The 8337-nt window shown below is 41.8% G+C and overlaps 1 protein-coding gene across 2 annotated transcripts in view; it reads left to right on the top strand.

Moving 5' to 3' along the window:
- The first annotated feature begins 7 nt into the window (after positions 1-7).
- The window catches only part of RANBP9 (RAN binding protein 9), a 92266-nt gene continuing 83936 nt past the window's right edge, over positions 8-8337 (top strand). Inside the window, exon 1 of one of the 2 annotated variants that reach the window (XM_023512274.1) lies at positions 8-266. The gene's annotated coding sequence lies outside the window, so the exon portion shown is untranslated. Of the gene's footprint in view, positions 267-370; positions 475-8337 lie in introns of those variants that run through there. The other variant, XM_023512275.1, reaches the window with a different exon arrangement.

Here is an 8337-nt window from a genome sequence, read left to right as displayed (position 1 = left end):
CCCGGCGCCCCCGGGCCTCGTCGTGGGTCCCGGCCCGGCCGGAGGCACCCCGGCCCCGACCGTGGCGGCCGGCAGCAGCGCCGCGGCCCCCTTCCCGCACGGGGACTCGGCCCTGAACGAGCAGGAGAAGGAGCTGCAGCGGCGGCTGAAGCGCCTGTACCCGGCCGTGGACGAGCAGGAGACGCCGCTGCCTCGCTCCTGGAGCCCAAAGGACAAGTTCAGCTACATCGGCCTCTCTCAGAACAACCTGCGGGTGCACTACAAAGGTACTGGGCGTGTGTCCTGCGGTGGGAGTGGGGCGCTGACCCGACGTGTCCGGTCGCAGCCTGCGACGCTGTCGACCCGCCCCCGCCCCCCGCCCCGGCTGGCGTGTGCCCTCTGAGGTGACTCGCCGCCGGCTCCGCTGCTCCGAGGGGGGCTCTGGGGTCCCGGTGCGAGGTCCGAGGGCGAGGGCCGAGATCGTGGGAGAGGAAGGTGAGTGGAGTGCTCCTAGCAGGGAGGCTGGGTAATCCCAGCCGGGAGTAGGACACCTTGAGGGAATCCGGGATGACAGGACAGAACTCGCTTTCCGATTTCCCTTTAAGATAAATCCTGGGGCTTGGGTAGAGGAATCCATGGACTCGGAGTTGGGTTACATTGTTCTCCAGGTGGAGGGTCAGGCGTTCTCTTTTTACATTGAGGGAAAGGGAGATACAGTTCTGAGGTATGACTTCTAGTTAAGGGAGAGCAGAGATACGTGGGGGGAGGAGTAATCAAAATTAGGCCAGAGATTGTCAAGGGGGACAAAAGGACAAGGGCCCAAGTTTGCCATCAGTGTATCTTACTAAGAGCGACTGGGAGGGGAAGAGGGGAAACCTCAGGAGTACCTGCTTCCTGGGAAGCACAAACCTATGCTCCAGGTTGGAAATGCCCTGTGCAGGTATTCGTGTATTGGGTATTACACGAAGTCTTGTTGAAAACAAGGTTCTTAAAAAAAATGTTCCATAGTACTTAAAGGAAATTAGCTTATGTTTTACACCTGCAGTTAAAAACAACAATCTTAGGCTTGTGCTTGTCCCCTCCTGCCTCACTTATCTCTCTTAGGGTAAAACAAAGCTTGAAGCAAATACTTTGTATATAAAATCATAAATCACTATGTGGATTTTTGAAATGTAGTCTGTTTTAATAGCGTGCATCAAGTTTACTTGTGTGGAAGAAAAAATCAATCTAATGTATCAGTCTGTCTGGAGACATACACTGTGTTTTAGGCCCCAAACCTAAAACAGGAGCTTTTGCATTCTAAGCAACCGCACTTTGATTGGCTACAAAGGGGGGGGGTCTACTCACAAGCTAGTGACATGTATGTACTGGGTATAAACAACCTTGTGGTTATATCCTTAAAGTATACAGGACTGAATTTGAGAAGAACCTTGATAAATGAGTTACTATTTAATCTGGAAGGAGAATGGCAACAGAAACCTACCAAATGATTTGGCTGCAGAGAATCACACACAAAATAGGCCTTGTTGAAAATTCCTCCTATTTATTCTTGGCATAGTTGCAAAGAAGTGCTTTTAATTTTATGTTCCTTAATCTAAATGGCTGAAAATTTCAAAACATAGTAGTTGGGGTTTTGTTTTTTTCTTAACTTAGGACATTTTGTTAATTCCTTGTGAAGTTTATTTAGTTTTGTTTTTCATAAATTTTTTTGCTTTTTTTTTCTTTTAATTTTGGTTTTTTTATGTGTGTGAACAGTGTTATGAAGTGTTACTTCTGATCAGGCTACCAGAAAGCTTGTGTTAGATGTGACAGAACTTTATCTTAAATTTATGGTTGATGGTCAATAATTAGCCTATAAAATCAGAGGCAGTATATGTGGAAGATTACTGAACAAAGAGTCCCAGCTTTCCTGAGTCCTGTAGTCATTTGTGATTGTAGACACATTATAAGACAGGGCCTCACTCAGTTTATCTGAGTGTGGGAGTTGAGCTGGACGGTTGGTAAGAAAATTTCCAGCTCTGAATTACCATGATGTGTAAGATTTGTGATTTCAGTTTATTTAGCACTGTAATGTGTCTTGATTAGTTTTACTTTTACATAAAATTGATGATTTGGGTCAGAGAAGAGTACATGTTTATGTGAAATTGGTTGGAGTTTAGAATATTTATGACACTGGTGTCTCAGTTATTTTTCCTGTTGGCCTCTTTATTACTTTCTGTTGTGTAATGCTAAGATTCTCTTTCTGGAAACGTCACTATTTTGTGAACATAAACCAGTATTTCTGGGAGATGTCATTTTCTTTTCTTTCTCTGTCCCCTTTGTTTCTTCTCCCTTCCCCCTTGTCACAATCTCTATTTTCTCCTTTCTACTGCCTCTTCCTCTTGTCTTGTTATTATAGAGTGTGTGTGAGTTTTCTGTTGTGGTTACTGTTATTTTTCTGTGTGTCTTTTGAGAGGACTATACCAAACCTACTAGGCAACTCTGTCCAAAGCAGCAAAGGAAGGAAGCAAAGGGGAGGTGTCATAGGTAGTGGATAATAAAACTTTGAAATCACAAAATAAGAAGAGTGAATTTTTATTTAACCTGTCATTATGCTGCATTGATTTTACCTAAGCATTTTGAGATTTTTAACATTTAAACTACTATTCATATATTTGCATATTAGAGAATTTCAAAAAATTGATAATTATGGTCCAGAATGGTGAGAATTTTCATCTTTGAAATAGAGGTAGCGTGGTTTCTTTTGCTCTGAACATACTCTGTTTTTAAGATTTTGTTATTCTGGCTCGGCGCCTGTGGCTCAAGTGGCTAAGGCGCCAGCCATGTACACCCAAGGTGGTGGGTTTGAATCCAGCCCGGGCCCGCCAAACAACAATGACAGCTGCAACCAAAAAATAGCCGGGCGTTGTGGTGGGCGCCTGTAGTCCCAGCTACTTGGGAGGCAGAGGCAGGAGACTCGCTTGAGCCCAGGAGTTGGAGGTTGCTGTGAGCTGAGATGGCATGGCACTCTACCCAGGGGGACAGCTTGAGGCTCCTGTCTCAAAAAAAAAAAAAAAAGATTGTGTTATTCTAAATTGAAATTACTGGTTTTGGAAGCAATATTGTTCCTTAATTCATTTCAAGGGATTAACATTAAACCAGACTTGCAAATAAAGTTGATTGGATTGCAGAAGGATAACAGGGTGTGTATAATATGTATGTATTAAAGGACCTTTGCTTACACACTGACTATTGGAAAACCCAGGGATGGCCCCTCATATTTTTAAAATTCTTGACACTATTGAATAAATGCGATGGGCTTAGACTTAGTTATAACGATAACTTTACTTTAAAGCATTTTAATGAATGTGACAGTGGATTTAGTCTAAATGGTTCAATTAGAGATTGCATTTTTACATTTTTCGAGTTATTACTACTATTTGGATACTTCACAGAGTGTTTTGATACATACACACGAATGTGGACAAGATGCTGGAGTTCTCATTTAGATTTGAGAAAGTAGGAGCACCTGGAGGTTAGACAGTCCCAGTCCATAAGTAAGCTACGATTGGAAACTAATTTTTCCAGACTCTGTAGTGTTCTTTCCATGATACCATTTATGGCCTCTTTCAGTTTGTATGAGACCTGATTATCTGAAATAGATAAAATCTGGTGATCACATTTAGAACTTTTTGAAGTATAGTTGAGATGAAAAGTACTTTCTTTGGGGGAAAAAGGTAACTGGAACACACTAATGCTTTGGAAAGTTCAGACACCTTGATATTACTGATTAAGGACAGCTTCGGAGAGATGGAAGATAAGTAAAAGTTGGGAATGATAGGAAGCAATGAAATAATGAATTGCATTTTTTTTTTTCTTTTTTGAGATAGTCTCATCACGGTTCATAGCAATCTCAAACTCTTAGGCTTAAGCGATTCTCTTACCTCAGCCTCCCGAGTAGCTGGGACTACAGATGCCTGCCACAACACTGGCTGTTTTTTATTGCAATTATCATTGTTGTTGTTTAGCTGGCCTGGGCCAGGTTGGAACCCACCAACTTTGTTGTATGTGGCTGGTGCCGTAACCACTGTGCTATGGGTGTAAAGCTTTTTTTTTTTTTTTAAACAAAGACTTGGTTTCATTCTGTCACCCAGCTGGAGTACAGTGGTGCAATCATAGCTTACTGCCTTGAACAGGTGATCTCAAGCAATCCTGCCTCAGCTTTCCAAGAAGCTGGGACTATAGGTGTGCACCCCCATACCTGGCTGATTTAAATTTTTTTTTTCTCTGTAGAGACAGCATCTTGCTCTGTTGTCCAGGCTGGTCTCATGCAGTCTTCCCTCCTGGGCCTCCCAAAATGCTGGGATTACAGATGTGAGCCACTGCACAAGGCCTTTTAACACTTCTTAAATATAATTGCTGATCTGATTTCTGTACTTCAGGTTGAACAGATGTTTCAGCAAATACTTGCTTACCTATACAAATGTCTATTAAGAATTATGGAGCAATATAAATTTTTATTTTTTCATAAAAATGTTTCTTAATCAAGGAATTTAATAACCAAACTCAGCTTTCCCAGGGATCCCTTTGCCAAAAATTTGGGTAATTAGCTTTAAAATTGTCAATTGGTAACTAAGAATCAAGTGAATCTAATAATCATACTCAAAAGTAGACAATCATGATGATAATTATATATCATCCTAGACAGTTTGTATGTCTTGCTCACTGTTTCTTCATTTATTTAATAAGCTTTTAGTGACTATTTACTTTGTGCCAGGTTCTAAACACTTAGTGAATAAGATGCTGTCTTTGAATTCAAAGAGCTCAAAGGATACAAACTAAAGTAGTAAGGGGGAGTGTTATAGAGAATACTATGGAAGATACAGGAGAAGCATTTAACCCAGGCTGACATTGGATAGGGGGAAGGAGGTGGGTCAGGGATAACTTGGTGGGAGGAGTTGAGGTAAGGGATCAGTCTTAAAAGAGGAGGAGTAGTAGAATCTAGGGGAAGAGGAGGAACTGGGCATTACAAGTAGAGGAAAAATAAAAGCATAGAGAAGAGAATTACTGTTTATGTTTGGTTTTATAAGCAATTTTTGATTTTTGGAATTTGTGTGACAAGGAGCAACTGGGAAAAGATCAGTGAGGGGCAGTAGGGAATATTTTATTGAGTTTAGGTCTTTTGTAGGAGATGGAGAATCATCAAGGGATTTTAGCTAGGAAGTGACTGACTCATATTTTCTTTGTCAGATTATGCAATTGACTGTAAGATAATTTCAAGAGGTATGAGACTGGAAATAGCAAACTCATGTAGAAGACTGTTAGGAGTATAACATTTTAGAAATAAGGACCTCAACTTGGTCAATGGTAGGGGCAGAGAAGAGCAGACTTGTGAAGATACTAATATTTAGAGGTAATACTGGGAGATTATGAGGAAGATAGAGAAATCAAGGATGACATTTATTGTGAAGTCAGGAAGTCAGGATTACTATATATATATACACATACACACAAATATACACATATATATATATATATATATATTTTTTTTTTTTTTTCCTTTGAGACAAAATCTCATTGTGTTGCCCAGGCTAAAGTTCTGTGGCATCATAGCTCGCAGTAACCTCACATTCTTGGGCTCAAGCGATCTTCTCGTGTAAGCCTCCTGAATAGCTGAGACTACAGGCCCCTGCCAAAGCTCCCAGCTATTTTTTTAGAGATGGGGTCTCGCTCTTGCTCAGGCTAGTCTAGAACTCCTGAGCTGTCTTGTTGATTCACCTGTCTTGGTCTCCCAGAGTGCTAGGATTATAGGCATGAGCCACCTTACCCTAACCAGTATTACAGTATATTTGGAGTTAAGTAAAAATGGGAATCTTAATCCTGTGATCTGACTTCAGGGAAACCAGAAGAAGCCAAAGAAGCAAGCCTTACAGAAAGAACAGGAACAGGTCTTCTGGGGTTGAGGGAACTCTAAGTGCTCTTAACAGCTAGAATTCATGATTGTTCACTGTATTCTATTGTTTAAAGGGACTCAGCTGCAGTCACTAGTTTATGGTTTTCTTATTTCTTTTTCCTTATTGACTGCCTTATCCTTTCCTTCCTAAGGATTGCTGAGAGACTTATCAGATTGGCCTAGCTAATAGGCGTGATTCTTCATTGGGCAGAGCTTTTCCTTATATGCTATGTTGTGAATTGGCAGACTTCAGATCAGGTGCTAACCTGTGTTGAAAGAGCTGTAGGAGTGTGAGGGGAATAACAAATTATAAAATATCCTCCTGGCATAAGGATAGTCTGGGTCCCACTTCTTTCAGTATAGACAGTGTGTGGGGCAGTTTCTCCTAGGAGGGATTGACAGGTACTGGTACCATAATTGGCCTGAAGGATTTAAGAGACACCTGTAGGTGGTGGTTGAAGAGTGTATTTGAGAAAGAGAGAGAACATAGAGTGAGAAAAGCAGTGGGCCATGGAACCCTGAATAACACCAATGTTGAAAGAGTGGATAGAGTCCAGGAAGAAACAGTTGAGAGGTCCCTGGACAGCAGGGAAAGTGTGATATCACAGAAACTGAGTAGGGGAATTTCAGAAATGAGGGATTGATCTTTAGTGTCCAGTGCAACAGATAGGTTTAGTGGGATAGGCACAGATAGTTTTCCACTGGATTTGGAAATTAGATCATTGTGACCTTTGGGAAAGTAGTTTGAATTGAGTGATGGGGCAGAAACCAGATTTTAGTGGGTTGAAAGAGTAAATGAAAGGGACTATGTAGAGAGGATAGTCAATATATAGAATTATTCTTGATTAAGGAAGAGATGAGGCAATACCTTGAAGAGGACACAGGTTAAAGCAGAATTTTTTTTTCAATTTTTAGTATCTGTTAGAGGAGTTACATTTTTTTCTGTGATTTAGCATATAAGATGAGAATGTCAGCATAGAAGATGAAAATCCTGTATAATGAAAATTGTCCTTAAAAGTCCCTTTGGAGGCTCAGTGCCTGTGGCTTAAGCCACTAAGGCGCCAGCCACATACACCTGAGCTAGCGGGTTCAAATCCAGCCTGGGCCCACCAAACAATACGGCTGCAACCAAAAAATAGCCAGGTGGTGTTGTGGGCGCCTGTAGTCCCAGCTACTTGGGAGGCTGAGGCAAGGGACTTGCTTGAGCCCAGGAGTTGGAGGTTGCTGTGAGCTGTGATGCCACAGCACTCTACCCAGGGTGACAGATTGAGGCTCTGTCTCCAAAAAAAAAAAAAAAAAGTCGCTTTGGAAATTCCTATCTTAGAGACCATTGTATCCTTTGTAAGTCTTAATTTGCCTGTAAGTTAAATGAGAATATGATCAAGGTATGGTGTATAGGTATATAAAATTTAACACTTTAATGAAATATATTAGCAGGACCTAGGTTTTTTGGGGGGACAAAGTCTCACTTTGTCACCCTTAGTAGAGTGCCCATGGCATCATAATTTATATAGCAACCTTAAATTCCTGGGCTTATGTGATTCTCTTGCCTCAGCCTACCAAGTAGCTGGGACGACAGGTGCCTGTCACAACGCCCAGCTATTTTTAGAGATGGGGGTCTCACTCTGGCTTAGGCTGGTCTCAAACCTGTGAGCTCAGGCAGTCCTTCCTTCCACCTTGGCCTCCCAAGTGCTGGGATTACAGGCCTGAGCCACCACGCCTGGCCAGGACCTAGTTTTTTTAAAGTAAAAAACAAATTCATTCTACTAACCATCAACACTAGTGCATTACTGGCAGTGATACGTAGCACAGAGGTATGGAATTTTGTGAAAGGTATATATAGATTGAGCAGAAGGGAGAGAGTGGAGAGGAAGATGATGAAACATGAGCGTGAGAGGCTGACAAGAGTTAAGCTTTGGAGGGAAATATGGTTCTGGAGTACAGATGGTTGGTCTTGAAGAATAGAGGCGAGCACGTACTTGATGGCTCATCCCTGTAATCCCAGCTACTTTGGAAGGCTGAAGCGGGAAGATTGTTTGAGGCCAGGAATTTGAGAGCAGCCTGGACAAAATATGGGGAGACTTTGTACAAAAAATTAAAAAAAAATTTTTAGAAATAATTTGAGAAATTAACCAGGCAGATGGTGCTTACCTGTGTCCCAGCTGCTTGGGGAAGGGGCATTGCTGAGGCAGGAGGATCGGTTGAGCCCCAGGAGTTGGAGGTTATAGTGAGCTATGATGATACCACTTCAGTCTAGTCTGGGTGACAGAATGAAATCCTGACAGAGTGAAATCCTGTCTCCAAAAGGAAGAAAATAGCAGAAGAGGTAGCGTGGTGTGGACATAGGTCACTTTATAATACGAGAGTGGAGAGTTGAATGTGAGCATATCTGGTGGACTCCTATTTTCTTTCTTTTTTTTTTTTTT

The sequence above is a fragment of the Otolemur garnettii genome, unplaced genomic scaffold (assembly GCF_000181295.1).
Source record: "Otolemur garnettii isolate 467f Iridium unplaced genomic scaffold, OtoGar3 scaffold00026, whole genome shotgun sequence".
Classification (NCBI taxonomy): domain Eukaryota; kingdom Metazoa; phylum Chordata; class Mammalia; order Primates; family Galagidae; genus Otolemur; species Otolemur garnettii.
The sequence above is the reverse complement of the archived record's forward strand: the minus strand, read 5'-3'. Positions and strand labels throughout refer to the sequence as shown.